This window comes from Ceratotherium simum, chromosome 19 (genome assembly GCF_057802395.1).
Source record: "Ceratotherium simum simum isolate JZ-2026a chromosome 19, ASM5780239v1, whole genome shotgun sequence".
Taxonomy (NCBI): domain Eukaryota; kingdom Metazoa; phylum Chordata; class Mammalia; order Perissodactyla; family Rhinocerotidae; genus Ceratotherium; species Ceratotherium simum.
This window is the reverse complement of record NC_141918.1, coordinates 29,635,151-29,651,454: the sequence shown is the minus strand read 5'-3', so window position 1 is coordinate 29,651,454 and position 16,304 is coordinate 29,635,151. Positions and strand designations below refer to the sequence as shown.

Here is a 16,304-nt window from a genome sequence, read left to right as displayed (position 1 = left end):
AGAATGACAGGCTCTTTAGTGAGAGGGTTGTCTAAAAAAGGATTTGAGGGTGTTCCCTGTGTGGCGACGAATTCCTCCTTCCAGGCGGCACACCCTGCCTTCGGGAAATGTAACATTACTCTTTAAGATGTTTAACACCGAGGTTTTTTTCATTGCCACCTGGTGCTGAGATTGGCCTGGAGGTGGCCTGGGTTTTGGTGAGATTGGCAGGAGCTTTTCTCTGCCACCAGAATCAAGCAGCTCTTCAGACAGCTCACGGTTTTCAAAGGATCTTGCTGACGAGAAGGCTTATGCATAGTGATGGGCAGAGAGTTAATAGCAACAAAGACTTGCCTAACATTTGAAATGCAGGCCCAGCGGTCCTTCCCTAATAAAAACAATGCACGTCTCTAATGACTAACAGTTTACAAGGCACTTTCCCATTGATTGTTTCACCTTTATTCCCATGCTAACCTACTAAGCCAGGCATAGTAAACTAGGGTGATGCCCTCTTGGCAGAGAGGAAACCAGAGGGGCAGGGACTTGGCAAAATCCAGCTCATCTGACTCAGTTTGTCTTCGTTCTAGGCTCCTTGCCACCCAGTCTGTTGGCTCCACCAGCATCCCCTCATTCTACCTCCCTGCTCTCCTCCCATCCCCCTCCCATCCTAGACTTGAAGATGAAAGTTAAGTTTATCGCCTCTAGGTACAACAGAAAACACATCACTGCTAGAAAGCCCAAGAGCCTTTTTGCATATATTTTATTGAGAGAAGTATATAACCTTTTATTATGTATGGGACCTGGGCTCAATAGATTCCAGGAGATATGACTTCTACTTGATAAAATCCAGGAAATAAACCACAGGATATATACCTCACCCTTCTCCCTCGGCCATGCCTTATGATCAATCTGTCACGGGAAAGGAACTGGAGGTGAGGGATTAGTCACCTGATACATAGGATATTATCTTGACATTTCTTCCTAACTATATAAAACAAAATCTTTTGTAACTGTAAAAGCATATTTGGAACTCCCCAAGCCTGGTCAAGGTACGTATTTGGCTCAGGCTCTTTCTTATTTCTATCAGCAACTTGAGGAGTAACATAAAAGAAATGTTCACAGATTGTTGAGATGACAAAAGCTGGGAGGGATGGCTAATTCACTGCGTGTAGTTACGGAGAGGTGAGGCAGCCACGTCAGGAAGGGCGGCCTCACATCTCTGGCAGCTTCCGTGTCCATGTGGACAACCCTTCCAACGCCCACAGCCCTCAGGTCCTCAGCCTGTTCGTTTCCAAGGAGTTTTGCCTTCTTCAATATCATGACCACACTCTGGACCTTGCTCGGAACTGCTCCACCACTTTCGGCTTTGCACTCTCTAAGAGCTAATTCCATAATTCCCCCTCTTGCTTTCCATCTCCCCACTACACCTATTCGGAACCCTTCTTCTCTCTGTTCCTGCCCACTTCCTTTCTCTTCTGCGTTAGTGAAAGCCACCACTTCTCACACAGGCTCCAAGTCAGAAACTTGGGCATGTCCCTCCCACTCCCCTAACCCCCCTAGACTTGCATATTGAAGGGGATCAGAATATGCCACCCCAAAATATGCCACTATAAGGATTATTTTGAGCTGAAGGCAGTTGAGAAGCAGTACATGCAGAGAGAGCTCTCTGCCCTCCCCCATCTGCCTAAACACAGGACATAAATTTCCTTTGTTGGAGGTGTTCACGCTTTCCTCTCCCATACCAGGAGGAGAACAGCCCTTACCACTAGAGATACAAAGCTGGCACTGAGATGGGTCAGCACAAACAAACCTTACTAAAATAACCCTTACCCATCATTAGTTTCCCCCATATATTTACCTTCCCACAATTTACCTCCCCTAGAAGTCCAAACCCCTTTTCCTTTGTCTTGTCACATCTTCACAAATGTATCGTCCTTTGTTAAATGGTGTATAAACCTCTGGGTCTAACCGCCTCTGTAGGTCTTCGCTTCTTTTCTATTAAGGCCTTCTGTGCACATAAAAAAATCAAAATATTAACATCAGGTAAAACATGTATGTCTTTTCTCCTGTTAAGCTGGTCTTTTGTCAGTTTAATTCGCAGGTCCCAGTCACTTAAATAGAGGGTATAGGAAAGTCTTTTTTCCTCCCTAACAATGTAAAATTTGAGTTTATCAGGTCCTTTGCTCTCCACACCAATTGATTACCAGACTCTGTAGATAAGTCTATCTCTTCTCCATTGCATCCATTCCCCTGACTGTCCATGTCAACCCTTTAAATGTAGTTGATACACCTGCCAGGCCTGCTGGAGGATCTCATCAAAAGCCACAAGGAGCATCTATATACTACTTTCAGAATCCATCTTGACCTGCTTCCTGCTTTGCTGATTCCCCTGATGTCTCAGCCTTGATTGTGGTACTACACCTTCTATCCACTTCTTGGAGTGGCCTTGGCATCCCTCAAGGGAGGGGGATTGAACACCCACTGGCCCAGCCTAAATTTAAGCCTTTACCACATCTTGCCTGGATTACAGCAAACATTCTCTGATCTTCCTACCTGTCTCTGGTTTTGATCACCTCACTCTCCTGGCTGAAACACCAGGAGACGCTGGAGGTAGAGGAGCCGACTGAGCCAGAACACCAAGTTCTGAAGGTCAGGAATACTCAGAATGAAGGAAAAATCATGGATGCAGGAGTCTGGCAATGGAGAGAGGAGATCAGTTTGAAAACATGGGAATCAAAAGATTGCTGGAGTCTAGCCTTAAAGGTGGACCCACCTGGCTTCAAGGGACAGAGATGGGTGAACGGTGAGACATGATAATATTTGGAAATAGTAAGAATGTTTTATTTGGCAGTATTTCTTTTATTCTGGGGAACTTGTTTTGGAGAAGAATTGATGAGTGAATAGACAGCATGGGTCTCTGATAAACGGCCCCCTTGCAGCCTGTCCCTCCCTGGGGCTCAGCCTTCCTTGGAGGAACTGTGATAGGAATGGCTTTGTGGCGTATTGAGCCAGACAGGGCCTCAGTTGGCCCCCCAGCATTTCCCTGTGACCATCTCAGAGAGGTGTGGACACGGGGAGATGGGGTGGGGGGGCAAAGGATGGAGAGAAGGTGGTTAGGAGGGAGGGAGAGAGAGAGAATCCTAGACCTTAAGAGCCCTGTGGGAGGAGAGGAACAGGATGGCTCAGCAGGTGCCATGTGGACCCGTAGCTGAGGACCAGAGAGGCCGACAGCCAACTCAGTAGAAGCAAGCAGGCACAGATGACAGCAAAGTTCTGTGCCCTCCTTCTGGACACCTCTGCAGACTCCTGGAACCTGGACACAACCCCAGGCACAGGGCAAGGAGAACCCAAATTGATGGAAATTGAGTTTCTGCCACCCAATAGAAGGGGGGCTCCTACAGGAAATTAAATTGAGATCTAAAAAAACCAAAGAACATTTTCTTTCTTTTGTTATGGACAGAGCTTTATACTCACCTCAGGAATAACTGATTGACTAGCAGCAAGCTCCTTGAGAGCAAGAGTGTGTAATACCCATCTTCGTATGCCCGGCACCCAGCATAGTACTGGCAAAGGTAGGTGATTGCCGTCTTTGACCACGTGCAAGAACTGCCCTTCATCCCCAGACATATATGTGCTCCAGGCTGATCTGACCACATCTAAGTGCTGTGACCAGCTCTGGACACCTTGTTTCTAGAGGCTGAGAACATGGCAAGTGTTTAGAAAAGGGTGGTTAGGATACTGAGAGGTTATGAAAATGTCTAACTCCAACTCACACCTGTCCCCTGAGCTCCAGAAATTTATAACCACAGTCTTCTGGACAATTGTTTTTGAATGTCTTATCATTCTCTCAAACCTAAGGTGTACAAAGATAAACTCAACACTTCATCCCAGGCCTGCTCCTCTTCCTGTCTTCCTGTCTTAGTAAATGCTCTACCCTCCACTCGGTGGATCAGGCGGAACCCTGAGCATCATCCTTGATGCATCTCTTTCCCATGGAATCTTTAATTTCACAGTAATAATAAGGGCAAGAATCATGGGTAACTTTCACTGAGTGAAATTGTGTGCCAGGCACTGTTTTAAGAGCTTCATATGGATTCATGCATTTAATCCCTCATGACAATGCTATGAGGTAGACATTGTATTTATCCCTTTTATGAATGAAGGAGATTAAGTCAAGAGATAAGGTCAAGAGATTAAGTAATTCGAAGACACATCGCTAGTGAGTGGTGGGATGGGATTCGAATCTAGGCAGTACACCTCGTGTCCTGCGATCTTCACTGAACTGCTGTTGGTTGTGCTAGTCATATCAGAGAGATTTTTTCTTGTCTTTTCTCCCAAACAATATAAACTCATGGAGCAGGAATTTCCTTACTTATTTTTTATCCCCGGAACCTAGTGAAGTGCCTGGCCCAAAATAGATGCTTAATAAATATATGATGATTGAAGAAATGTTTGAAAGAATATCATATAAAGAAGATAAGGAATCTTCTAGTGTAATTGAATTGTATAGTTGGAAGAGAACCTAGAATTTATCCAGTCCTGAGGATATTTGGCCTGGAGAAAAGAAGATTTAGAGAGGATATAAAAAGTGTCTTCAAAATATTTGAAGCGCTGCCTGGTGGAGGAAGGGAGACACATTCCCTGGTGCTCACAAGCAATGAGCCTCAGCAGCCGTCTGAGAAAGGAGATGGGAGAGAATGTGTGTAGTCGGAAAAAAAGTACACAGCAAATGACAAAAAGTAAAACTCAGCAAATCTTTAGTCTGCTGGGAATAAGTAGGTGAAAGACTGAAAAAGTCTTGGCTAGGCAAGGTGGAAAAACCAAGTTACAGGAAGGCTGATCTTAGCTGACAATAAGGAAGAACTTCTCCATCCTCCAGGGAAAGGGTCACCCTACAGAACGGAGGCTGCACTTTCCCCCTTGCTTTTGGACAGAGTCCAGTGTTGGGTTGTGGGTTTGGACCGAAGGTCTCTAAGTCTCTTCAGGCTCTAAGAGCTCCGTCTGTCTTCTCTGTTCACTCTGTCTCTCCCCTGCCTTCGGTTCTCCCTCTGGAGTCAGCTGGTTCCTGAAGAAACAGACCGCTTGTCTCTGGGCCCCTGAGCCCTTCCTAAGCTTGGACAAAATGGCCACTGGTAATGGGCACTGTGCTGTTCCGCCCAGCTCTCCCTTCTGGCCAGAGCCTCTTGCTATCCCAACCTCCTCAGCTGCTGCTGGTATTGGAAGCTGATGGCACACAGCTGAGTCCCTCTCTGGCCTTGGCCCTCAGCAGAGGAAACTGTCTCACCCAAGGTTTCACCCCTTCCGAGGGGCAGCCTTAATCCAATGACAGATGTACGCTGGAGACACAAAGGCCCTTTGCCTCCAGTTAGGACATTTCTGTAGAGTCTTCCCAACTCCAGAGCTCTTCAGGGGCTGAGGTCACTTTTGCAACTGCATCTCCCTCTTCAACATCTCCCTCTGCCCAGTCCTGCCTCCCTCACTCCCTAACATGTGTAGCTCCTGAGGGCATGCCCCAAATGTATTCATTTCCTAAGGCTGCCATAAGAAATATCACAAACTGGGTGGCTTAAAACAACAGAAATTGATTCTCCCACAGTTCTGGAGGTTAGAAGCCCGAAGTCAAGTTGTCAGCAGGGCCGTGCTCCCTCCTGAAGGCTCGAGGGGAGAATCTTTTCCACGCCTTTTTCTTAGCTTCTGGTGTTGCCAGCAATCCTTGGTGTTCCTTGTAGATGCATCACTCTGATCTCTGCCTCCATCATCACGGGTGTTCTCCCTGTCTGTGTCCAAATTTCCCTCTTCTTATAAGGACACCAGTCATATTGGATTAAGGGCCCACCCTAATCCAGTATGATCTCATCTTAACCAATTACATCTGCAAAGACCCTATTTCCAAATGGGGTAACATATAGAAGTATAGGGGTTAGGACTTCAACTTTTCTTTTTTAGGGAGCACAATTCAACCCACAACATTAATTACCTGCTTGCAAATCTCCATCTCAGAATCTGTTTTCTGGGGAATCGGATCTGTGACACTACCCAAACCCTAGCTTTCTTAGGATTCTGAATTCCAGACCCTCAGCCATCCTCCCCCAGGGTTTCATGGCTAACCGTTAGCTTTCCTCCTTTAGTGCCCCTCCCTCCATGGAAGTTCCACTTCCTCCAGGATATGAAAATCTCTCCTCTCCATCCGCCACTGCCTGCCTTTGCTCTTTCATGTATTATCCAAGTGATAAGTGCTCAGTGCAGTCTCTGGGCTAAAGGCACAGTCCATTACAAGCAGCATTCACAGCCACTGATTTACGTAGTAGGTGGCTCCCTGGTGTTTACATAGTCACTCAGACATATATATTTATATCCACAGATATGTCTGTCTACTACAGTGGAATAGAAGAGTCCGTGCATGCACACACTCTTGAGTGAAGGTTAGGGTGGAAGATGGGAAGGGGAAAAATATTTTGGGGGTACCAAAACAGGGAGGAGAGAAAGAACTATTTTATTTAAAGGCTCAATTTTTTTTTATCATAAAAGTAATTCATGTTTATTAAAGGAAATTTGGAAAAATAGAAAAATAATTCTACCCCAAACACAATTATTTTAAACATTTTTATATTTCCTTTTTTCCCTGTTTTTTAATTTCTGTATAGTTGAGAGCATCCACTTTGTATTCTGCTTGTTTTCATTTAGCATTATCTCAAAATTTGATTTTGATAACTTTGATACGTTTGCTGACTTTGACTATATAATCCCCCAAAAAAGCTATGCTGCAATTTGTATAACCACTCAGCTAGTGTTGGATATTTATGTTGTTTCTATTTTTTTCACTATTTCTGATGCTGCTATGCAGATCAGTGTGCCTAAAAGTATTTTCTTCATTCAGAATTTCATTAAGATTGCTGCCCACACATGTTAAAGGATATGAACTTTTTTCCAAAATAGCATTATTTTCTTATTATAAAATAATTCATGATCATTGCGAACATTTGGGGAAAGAAGTTGACTTTTTTTCTATTCCCAGAAGCTGCCAAACTCCTTCCTGCCTCAGGCCTTTGCATAACTGTATCCTTTGCTGGACATGCTCTCGTCTCTGATTTTCCCATGGCTGGATCCTTCTATTCTTTCAGACTTAGCTGTCACCATCTCAGAGGGATCTTCTTTGATGCTCAATCCGGAGGAGATACCAGTCAACTGTCTATTAAATTATCCTATTTAAAATTTCTTGTAATGATCAGCATCTGAATTTTTTCTTGTTTATTTGCCTATTTTCTGTCTCTCCCCAAGGCAGCAGGAACCTGGTCTGTTTTGTTCAACATCATAGCCTCAGCCCCTAGCATAGTGCCTGGCACAGAGTAGCACATAGTAGATGCTCTATAAATATTTTAAGGATGAATGATCTTTGGGCTCCGGATCCACAGGCTATTCACTGGCAGGTCTTACTCCTCCTTCCCTTCTTGGTGTGACTCAAAGTACTTACTGGTGTCAAAGAAGGAAGTCTCATCTCTCCATTCCCACTTTTCTACGAGTTTGCTTTGGCCACATAGAAGCTGACCCACTGTGGCTATAGGAAGAAGAATGCTGTATTTTCAGAATTCTGCCTGATGAAAAAGAAATGTAGAATATGAGGAATTGTTCTAGGTATTAGATTGCCGTGAGCATACTCACATATGCAGCATATGCTTCAAGATTAATGAAAAGTTAATTTGCGGAGAGAAGTCAAGATGGCGGCATAGGCGGACTCTGAACTCCCCTTCTCCCACGGACGCAGCATACTTACAACTACTCTTGGAACAATTACCCCTGAGAGAGAACTGAAAACTGGATAAGAGGAATCCCTGCAAGAAATGACAGTCCTGACTGAGGTGGAAGAGGCAGAAATTCCCTTCTGGAGAGGAAAAATGCCACCTTCACAAGACACACTGCTTCACGGCCACCCGGGAGCAGCCCAAAGGTAGGCAGCCTTCCCTGGAGGAGAGGGAGACTGAACCAGGGAACGTTGCCACTATAAGCATTTTTTGGACCCAGCACAACAGAGATGAGTGTCATAATATCTGGCTTTTCTGACTACTAACAACAATGGAGACTACCCCCAGAAAAGCTGGGACATAAGGAAATTAAAGCCGGCTCTTAAAGAGCCCATGCACAAATTCACCTGTCTTGGAAAGCAACCTGAAATCACCAGAAAGAAAAGTGCATAGTCCTTTCGTGAAAAGAGACTCACCTGATAGGCTCTGGGTGCATCTCAGTGAGAGGTGAGACCTCTCCAGGGACTGGGACATTGGCGGCTGCCATTGTTGTGACCTGGTGCAGGCATGCTGACACAGTCACTGGCAGACAGCATCAGAGTTCTCCCCCTGGCCTGCTAGTTCAGGGTCTGGCCCACCTACTAGAGCACCAATTTAATCCAGCTCAGCCAAGGAAAGCAGCCCACCCTAGGGACTGGCCCCACCCAACAACAAGCCCTTGGGCAACTCGTAGGCCTGCTAAGCAAGCTGTCTGGATTCTCTGCAGCCTGGCGAGTGGGTCCACCTCTGTGGGGCAGGGCATGCCTGAGGAGCAGGTGGAGTGTGTGGGGCATCGGTGGAATGTTTGAGGCCTCCGCCATGGGGCGACTGGGTCCACTTCAAGGGATCAGGGCCCGCACATGGGGCAGGGCTGGGTTGACAGTGTGTGCTGCCCTGTGGGTGATGGGGTTTGTCCGCTGCAGAAGACTTGTGCTTCTCAAACAGCCACATAGGGGATCGGCCCCACCTTCCAAAGCCTCAAACAATTGGGTGCTCCTGTGCCTGGGGCCAGCTCCACCCAGCTACAATCCTCAGAGAGCTGGCAAGAGCCTTTTAGGCTGGAGGCCTACAGCAATTGTAAGCCCCTGAGCCTAACAACCAGCCACAGTGGGGGCCTACTCACTTAATAGAAAAACTGCAACAGGAATGTGCTGTTAGACCTTGCAGCCAACTGTGTTGGTGCTCCCCACACTCAATAAAGAGACTGAAGGGTCCACACCAACCACACGCAGCTGAGCATTACAACCAGCTGGACAGGGCGACAGCTCAGCCTCCCCGGGCACCTACGGCAAGAGCAACCCTGTCACAACAGAAGGACACATGTAGCCCACATGGGCATCACTCCTGGAACACTTGGAACTGGTGACGGGAGGAAAGCACACTGCTGGACCTCATAAGGCATCACTTACATAAGGTCACCTCTCCAAGATCAGGAGATATAGCTGACCTACCTAATACATAGATACAAGCACAGAGAAAGAGGCAAAATGAGGAGGCAAAGGAGTATGTTCCAAGTAAGAAAACAGGACAAAGCCCCAGGAAATGGGCTACATGAAACAGAAATGAGCAACCTACCTGACAAAGAGTTCAAACAAAAAGTCATAACGATGCTCACTGATCTTGGGAGAAGAATGGATGAACTCAGTGAGAATGTCAACGAAGAAATGGAAGATATACAAAACAACCAATCAGAAATGAAGAATACAATACTGGAAATGAAAAAGTCACTAGAGGGACTTAAAATCAGAGTAGAGGATACAGAAGAACGGATCAGCAAGCTGGATGAAAGACTAGAGGAAATCACTAAAGCTGAAGAGATAAAAGAAAAAAAGAATTAAAAAGAGTGAGGACAGTCTAAGGGAGCTCTGGGACAATATCAAGTGCACTAACATCTGTGTTATAGGTGTCCTAGGAGGAGAAGAGAGAGACAAAGGGGCAGAGAATCTATTTGAAGAAACAATAGCTGAAAAGTTCCCTAACTTAAGGAAGGAAACAGGTACAGGAAGCACAGAGAGTACCAAAAAATATAAACCCAAAGAGGCCCACACCAAGACACATCATAATTAAAATGTCCAGAATTAAAGGTAAAGAGAGAATCCTAAAGGCGGCAAGAGAAAGGCAACAAGTTACATACAAAGGAAACTGCATAAGGCTATCAGCTGACTTCTCAGCAGAAACTTTACCGGCTAGAAGAGAGTGGCATGATATATTTAAAGTGCTAAAAGGAAAAAACCTATAGCTGAGAATACTCTAGCCCCCAAGGTTGTCATTCAGAATGGAAGGAGAGATAAAGAGTTTCCTAAATATAAATAAAAAATACAATGAGATATCACCTCACACCTGTCAGAATGGCTGTAATTAACAACAGAGGAAACAACAAGTGTTGGAGAGGATGTAGAGAGAAGGAAACTCTCATACACTGTTGGTGGGAGTGCAAACTGGTGCACCCACTATGGAAAACAGTACGGAGATTCCTCAAAAAATTAAGGATAGAACTACCACACAATCCATCTATTCCACTGCTGGATATTTAACCAAGGAACATGAAAACACGAATGCGTAAAGATACACGCACCCTGGTGTTCAATGCACCATTATTCACAATAGCCAAGACTTGGAAGCAATCTAAGTGCCCATTAAGGGACTAATGGATAAAGAAGATGTGGTATATATACACAATGGAATACTACTCAGGCACAAGAAACAATGAAATCCAGCCATTTGTGACAACAGGGATGGACATTGAGGGTATTATGCTAAGCGAAATAAGTCAGAGGGAGAAGGTCAAATACCGTTTGAGCTCACTCATAAGTAGAAGATAAAAACAATAAAAGAACACATACAGTCAGGGATTGGATTGGTGGTTACTGGAAGGGAAGGGGTGGGGGGTGGGGAGGGCGAGAGAGATGATTAGGCACATGTGTATGATGATGGATTGTAATTAGTCTTTGGGTGGTGAACATGATGTAATCTATGCAGAAATAGAAGTATAATGATGTACACCTGAAATTTATACAATGTTATAAACCAATGTTACCACAATAAAAAAATAAATAAAAAGGTTTAAACATTAAAAAAAAAAAAAGTTAATATGCAATTTTACTTTAAGATTGACTGGTTCCTTCCAACAAGGGTTGGGTTGGGTGGGGACCTAATTCTTGTACAGGCTGGTTTCTCTTTGTTGAACTGCCGTGGTCACACTCATTTCCATGTATGCACAATGACTTTTGGTCACAATGACTAAATATAAGTTCTTTTTTTTTTTTTAATTTTTTGTTTATTGCAGTAGCGTTGGTTTATAACATTGTATAAATTTCAGGTGTACATCGTTATACTTCTATTTCTGCATGGATTACATCATGTTCTCATGTTCACCACCCAATACTAATTACAATCCATCACCACACACATGTGCCTAATTATCCCTTTGCCCTCTTCCCTTGTCCCTTCCCCTCTGGTAACCACCAATCCAATCTCTGTCTCTATGTGTTTGTTTGTTGTTGTTATTATCTTAAGTATAAGTTCTGAATTCTGCTATGACTCTCGTGTGCTGCCCCTGGTTTGGTCAGTGATAAATACTAAAGGAGGTAAAGACTCAATTTTAGCTGCTTGATAAATGTTTAAGCGGTATAATAGTATAACATTTACTAAAAATGTCAAATACTGACTAAAGCTAAGTTAAATATTACTTAAATTAGCAGTATAACTGCTCAGTCATAACTGGGCACTGAATACAGGATATGGTGATTATAGAAAGATTGAAGAGTACATAAGAAACTTAATAAACCTCTAACCTGAGAATTGACATCCATTAATTTTTTTTAAAGTATCTTTTTAGAGGACTGGGTTTCATTCCTGGCTTTCTTTACCAGAAGGAGGACTTCAGGAATGCTTTAGTGAAAATATGGATTTCCTTCGAAAATCCTCTAACTGATAGCATTCGATACGGGAATTCTTGGGTACTTGCATGTTTATAAAATTAGATGACTTTTGTTATACACATTTCTGGGATCCCTTGATAAAAACCTTGTCTCCTTATTTAGAGTATTTGGAGGAGTTTAGTACTAAGCATATTTAAAGAAATCACTCAGCCGAACTAAAAGTTGACAGTAAATTGGAAAGTCAAATTGACTGCCGCGGTCATCAAAGATGAAGTCTGGCTGAAATCACACATTGAGTGTGTCTTGAGGCTTCATGAATTATGCCCACATGTGGCATAAGATTGCAAACACAATAAGCATTCAAAAGCAAGTGTTTAATGAATGAATGGTTTTTATATGTACTCTCTGTTGATCTCTGAGATGTAGAATCATACCATATTTAAGACTTTCATTTTTATGTCATTGCCATATAAATTCTTCTCTACCGAACCCCTGCATTTAAGTCCTACTGTCTACTTATCGTCCTCCGAACACCCACGCACACTTGCCCTGCATCCCCTTGCTCATGCTGGGTCCTCCTAGAATCCTTTCCTCTCTGCTCACCCTAATCCATCTTCCAAGATGGTAAGTCAAGCCTGAGCTCATATGAGCCCTCTTCTGCCCACCGTGACTTATACTATTTATCTCTACCTTCCTTGTTTTTCATCCCCTTGCTGGCCTCCCTGCATTGATCAGGAAAATCATGTATCATGAGTGTCAATCCAGCTTCCAATCACCCAGGAGCATCTACAAAGAGTGGCATCTACATGAGTTTACGAGGTTGCCATTACAAAGTATCACCATAAACGGGGGTGGAGGGGTGGTAGGTGTGTACACAACAGAAATTTACTGTCTCACAGTTCCAGAGGCTGGAAGTCAGAGGTCAAAGTGTCAGCAGGGTTGGTTCCTTCTGAGAGCTGTGAGAGAGGATCTGTTCTAGGCCTCTCTCCTAGCTTCTGGTGGTTTGTTGGCAATCTTTGGGGTTCCCTCGCTATGGAAGCATCACCCCAGTCTCTGCCTTCATCTTCACATTGTGTTCTCCCTGTGTGCATATCCGTCTCTGTGTCCAAATTTCCCCTTTTTATAAGGACACAGTCAAATTGGATTAAGACCCACCCGAATAACTTCATTTTAACTTACACCTGTAAAGACCCTATTTCCAAATTAGGTTACATTTTGAGATACTAGGGGTTAGGACTTCAACACATCTTTTTGGGGAAGAAACAATTCAATCCATAACAGAGGCCCATGTGAGAAATAGCTCCATCACAAATTTACGCTGGTGTATCAGAGGTTTTGCCCTCATGGCTTTTGGTTTGGGGTTCAAAGGTGAAAACATTGTAGATTTCTCTCTCTATGGCTTCTCAGTACCCACAGCCTGTGCTGCCCAGACAGTGGTTTCACGTTTTAGCTGCTTTAGGATGAAGGTCTACAGCCTTGAGGAGACTTTTCTGGGGCCCCAAAAGTGATTTTGTGTGTACTTAAATAAAATGAGGATATTAACATCTTTATTTATAAAGATTAATCAATATTACTTGATAGGCCATAGAGTATAAAAGCTAAGAGAGTGGGCTCTGGAGCCAGAGATCCCAAGTTCAAATCCCTGGTCTGCCTCTTACCAGATGTGCAACCCTGGACAAATTCATTGACCTCTCTGTGCCTCAGTAGTCCCATCTACGCAATGGAGATATTAATAGCCCTAACCTCATAAAACTGTTGTGAAGATTACAAGACTGATTATACACAAGGATCCTAGCACAGTATCCCGCACACAGATAGCTGATGGTCTTGTGACCTCTGTGTTCCTCCCTGTGCTTAGTGCTGGGTCTACAAAGCTGAAGATAGAGTCCCTGCCTTTCCAGAGCTCATGGTCTAAAGGAGAGACTGCCACTCCATTGTCACATAGTAGGAACTGAATGTTCTAACTCCTGTATTACTGGCACTTAGCTGGTTTGTTTTGGAGTTGCCCATGAAGGGCAAGGGCCTGCTGTTGGGAAGAGCTGGGTGAAAGGACCTAGCAAAGGGCCTCAGCCAGGACACTGTCCAGGTCCAGGAGCCCCATGGGGGCTGAGTCATCATCACCTGCCAACTACCCAGCCTCCCCTTGCCTGCGGCAGGCCCTCTACCAGCTGGTCCCCCACTGGTGCCAGAAAGCACTTACTTGGACAGCATCTAGCACTTCACCCATTGCTGCCCAGCAGGATCAATGCCCAAAAAGATTCTGACTCTAATTCCACTGTTGGAGAGGGGCGATTTCCCATACCAACAAGCAATTCTTGGACACCAACTGGGTGTCCTACAATTTAACTCAATTGGACACTATCTACCTGGAGATAGTGTCAGATCCCACAGGTTAAGGGCTCAGTCCTACAAGATTGCCGTCTCTCCACTTCAAATGCCAATCACAATCCCAGATCATCACCTGTGCTTCTGATCGACGAGCTTCAGACTGGAGGTTCCCATGACCCCCTCCTTGGGTTTGATTAATTTGCCAGAGTGGCCCACAGAGCTCAGAGAATGATTTTACTTACCAGATTACCAGTTTATTATAACAGGATATAACTCAGAACAGCCAGATGAAGAGATGCATAGGCCAAGCTATAGAGAAGGGGTGCAGAGCTTCCATGCCCTCTCTGGGCACGCCACTCTCCCCAAATCTCCATGTGTTCACCAACCCAGAAGCTCTCTGAGTCTTGTTCTTTTGGGGTTTTATGGAGGCTTCATTACATAGGCATGACTGATTAACTCGTTGGCCATTTGATTCAACCTCCAGCCACTCCCCTCTCCCCAGAGGTCAGGGGGGTGGGATTGAGAATTCCAACCAATTACATGCTTGGTTCTCCTGGCAAACAGCCCCCATCCTTAGGTGCAGTCCAAAAGTCACCTCATTCACATAACAAAAGACACCTTTGTAGCTCTCATCACTTAGGAAATTCCAAGAGTTTTAGGAGCTCTGTGCCAAAAAAACGGGGATGAAGAACAAATATATATTTCTTATTACAAATCACAATATTATAATGCCTATCTGTGTCCAAGACTTGGTTTGGGGTCTGAGTGATTACTCTGATTGGCACCCCTCTCACAGTGTCCACCAGGCGCCCAGAAGCTCCATCAAAGCAAGGTGGGAGCCTCGAACACTTAGTGGAGCTCTGGAGGGGAGCTTTGTTCAGGTGCAGTTGCTGATATGGGAGAGTGGTTGCTGACAGCCTTGCTAGGAAGAGCTAGTCCAGAGACAAAGGCTTGGTACAGAGGTGGCTGCAGAGGGGACTGAGCAAGACAGCTGAGGGTACAGGCACAGCAGGTGTTATGGAATGAATGTTTGTGTCTTCCCAAATTCATATGTTGAAACACTAACCCCCAGTGTGATGGTATTTGGAGATGGGGCCTTTGGGAGATAATTAGGTCATGAGGGTGGAGCCCCTGTGTTGGGATTAGTGCTCCTATAAGAGGAGACTTAGAGATCTTGTTCTCTCTGTCTCCTGTGTGAGAGAGAAGGCAGCCATCTACAAGCTAGAAAGTGGGTTCTCACCAGACATCAGATCTGATGGCTCCTTGATCTTGTACTTCCCAGTCTCCAAAACTGTGAAAAATGAATGTCTGTTGTTTAAGCCACCCTGTCTACAGTATTTTTATTATAGCAGCCTGAACAGACTAAGACAGAGGCTTCCCAGAGGATGTTCTTGAGCTGAGCCCTAAAGAATGAGGAGGAATTTGACAAGCTGATGGTGGGGAGGAACAGAGGCCCATCTCAGGGGAACTGCAAGCATTTCAGAGTGGGTGAAAAGGAGAGAGAAGAACGGCTAGAGGTGAGGCTAGGAAGGGACCACAGTATCTTCTTAGTGGGTTTTACTAAGAACTTTGTGCTTTCTTTGTATTTATTGGGACTTACTGAAAAAGCTTTGAAGAGGTAAAAAAAAAAACAAAAAACCTTTGTATTTTTGACAGATCAAGCAGGCTTCTGGGTATTGAATGGATTGATGGGAGAGGAGAGAGTGGAGTGGGCAGAACAGAGAGCAGCCAAAACCAGAGGTTAAGAGACCAACATCCAGATGTGAACTATTAAGAACTTGAGCTAAAATAACGTCACCCTGGGATGGGAGAGGAAGGGACCTGTTTAAGAGACATTTGAGGTGTAGCCCTGGCAGGACTTAATGAATGATTGAATATAGAAGAAAAAGAAGACCAAAATGACTCCAGATTTCTAGTTTTGATGACAGGGCACGTGGGATGTTCATAAAGTGGACAAGACATGTGGGGAAAGAAACCAGTTTAGGGAACAGGGAGGGAGATAAGAAGAGGTAGAGACAATAGATTTACTATTGGAGTTCTTCCAGTGTCAGGTATGGGGTCAATTGTATCCCCCTGAAATTCATATTTGAAGACCCCTGCACATTAGAATGTGACCTTATTTGGAAATAGGGTATTTGCAGATGTAATCAAGTTAAGATGAGGTCATTAATGTGAGCCCTAATCCAATATGACTGTACCTTTATAGAAAGGGGAAATTTGGACACAGAAACAAACATGCACATAAGGAGAACACCATGTGAGGATGAAGACAGAGATTGGGGTGATGCATCCACAAGCCAAGGAACTACCAAAAGCTAGGAGAGAGACCTGGAACAGA

General features: G+C 44.5%; 1 long non-coding RNA gene across 2 annotated transcripts in view; it reads left to right on the top strand.

The window, feature by feature from the left end:
* The window catches only part of LOC147914516 (uncharacterized), an 80,064-nt gene that overhangs the window by 34,525 nt on the left and 29,235 nt on the right, over positions 1-16,304 (top strand). The gene's annotated exons all lie outside the window — the stretch shown is intronic.